This window comes from Lipotes vexillifer, unplaced genomic scaffold (genome assembly GCF_000442215.2).
Source record: "Lipotes vexillifer unplaced genomic scaffold, Lipotes_vexillifer_v1.1 scaffold944, whole genome shotgun sequence".
In the NCBI taxonomy this organism is placed as follows: domain Eukaryota; kingdom Metazoa; phylum Chordata; class Mammalia; order Artiodactyla; family Lipotidae; genus Lipotes; species Lipotes vexillifer.
The window spans coordinates 731,345-733,681 of record NW_006785040.1 but is presented as its reverse complement, the minus strand read 5'-3'; positions in this window follow the sequence as shown (position 1 = coordinate 733,681).

Sequence of the window (2,337 nt, the reverse complement as noted above, 5' to 3'; positions counted from 1 at the left end):
CCCCGCCGCCCTCCCCACCTCCACCCCCCATCCCTGCCCACCTCCATCCCCCAATCCCTGCCCACCTCCATCCTCCCATCCCTGCCCACCTCCATCCCCCATCCCTGCCCACCTCCATCCCCCATCCCTCCCCACCTGCATCCTTCAGCAGCATCCCTGTTGAGGACAGGTGGCTGCCTGTCTTCTGCCCCCACCCCCAGGAGGCGCCTCCCAGGCCCAGCCCCTGCCTTCCCACCAGCCCCCGCCGCTAGATGGCCTCCTCACTCTGCCTTCAGGCTCCGGGTCTGCAGGTTTGGGAAAAATATGTGCAGACCAGGTTGGGAGGGACCTGAGAGCGGGGCTAGACAACTTGGTCCATCCTCCCCTGATCCCCCCATGAGTTTTTGCAATCCCCCATTTCCCTTTTCCCGGTGTGGTACCCGCTGGGCCCTACAGCTGGCACCCTGGCCTCCCCATCGAAGCCGCTGCCTACCACACTGGTCCAGGCTCGCCGGGGCTCCAGTCTCTGGGTTAGGGCTCTAATCTTACACCCTCTCCTCCCTGTATCCCTCACTTTGACTTCTCTTCCTGGTAGTACTTGTACTCATCCTCTTTCCATCCAATCATCCAGTTTCAGTTTCTTTCTGATTTTGTTCCAGTTTTGGCAAATTGAATCTCTGTTGTTACAGTTCTCCGAGAGATTGCCAGCCAGGGCCCCTCTGAATTTTGGAGGGATGGGGTCCTTCAGCACTGCTCTCCTAACCCCATGTTCCTTGCTGACCTGGACCTGGGGGGTGAGTCTCCGGCTTCCCGGAGGGGTCCAGGGAAGGCCCTGCTGTTCACAACCGGAGCCCTCACCTGGGTGCACAGCAGCTGCTGCCGCCCTGCATGCATGGCCCCGTAGAGCTGCAGCAGTGGCGGTGGCAGTGGCAGGAGGAACTGGTGGGGAGGCCCGCAGCTCTGGCTGTGCTGGCACGAGGGGCCAGTGGGGCGATGCCGTCCTCGCGGGCTGGTGCTTGCAGGGCAGCAATTCTCAGCAGAGCAGAGCGGAGAGAGGGCCCCGCCCCGCCAGGGGATGGGCAGGCTGCCGCAAGCTGCAGCAGGCCTAGGGGTAGGACCTGGGCGTCTTTCAGGCCTCAGGCACTCTTTGAAGCAGGAGCACAGGTGGCATCGAGGCCCCTTCTATCCTGAGGACTTACGATTCCCTCCCTTACTTGGGAAGGGCCTGGTGGGCCGAAGCTGCTGCACGGCCGAGGGGCTGTGTGTGTCTCCAGGGGCCAGAGCTGGGTTCGGAGTGGCCCGGCTCGGACTCAGCCCTGCCTCTGGGGGGGTGGGCGCTGCGGACGAGATGCCCCTGTCCAGGGAGTGAGGACTCCGGGCTGCATCTGCCTGTGTCCTGTGTCCGCCGGGCTGGTAGAGCCCCTGGCTGGCTGTTCCCGCCTCTCTGAAGGAGGGTAGCTGCGACCCTTCTTGGCAGGAAGCAGAGCGCTTACATCATCTGGGCAACTTCTGTGCAGACGTTTTCTTTTAAATAAAAAAGGGATGCAGTGCTGACATGCAGAAACAGAAGCCGTTTCTCTACAGGAGCAGAGAGAGCACAGAGGCTCCCCAGGTGGCGGCTTCGGTGTTTGCCCTCTGCTGTCCAGGGAGCATCCCCGGCATCAAGACTCCCGGGTCCCAGCCACCGGGGTACCTCTGTGGCTCCAGGTCTGCCCTCCTCCGCCCTCTCCCTCCTGGCCAGTCACCCGACCGCTCCTGAGCCCTGTTGCATGATGGCCATCAATGCTGTGGTTCCACGTTTGCCTCGTCCAGCAGTCTCTCTACGGCGGGAAACAGAGAGCCGGAGCTGGCCCTACGCCCCCGCTGTGAGCATCCCTCCTGGCCCCTTAGGTTTGTCCCTCGGACGCTTCGGCCCCTCCCTGGGGATGCATCTCTGGTTTGGGGTGGCTTCCCGGGGCCTTTTGGCTATGACGGGCACCAACCACGTGTGGAGTTGGGGAGGCCCTGTGGGTCCCGCTTGGCCAGGTAGCTTCCAGAAGGTGCATCCCCACCCCCACCCCCCTTCTTTGCTGTCGTGAAAGGGGGCGATGCCACATCCCTCTTAAGATGCACAGCCAAGAGCAAGAAACACAGAGGCATCGGGCGGAGGGGGCCAGGCAGGGGCAGAGGAGGGGGCTAGGAAGCGGGGGCAGGCGTGTCAGGAGGTGGGATAGGGCGCAGAAGGGGAAACTGAGGTGCGAACACACATTTGGGCTTGACAACGTTAGCAAACGCTGCTGGGACCTCAGCAGTTCGACAGACCCCGGACCCAACATTTTGGGGGTGCTAACAAGAAGCCCTGGGAGGGTGGCTGGTGGC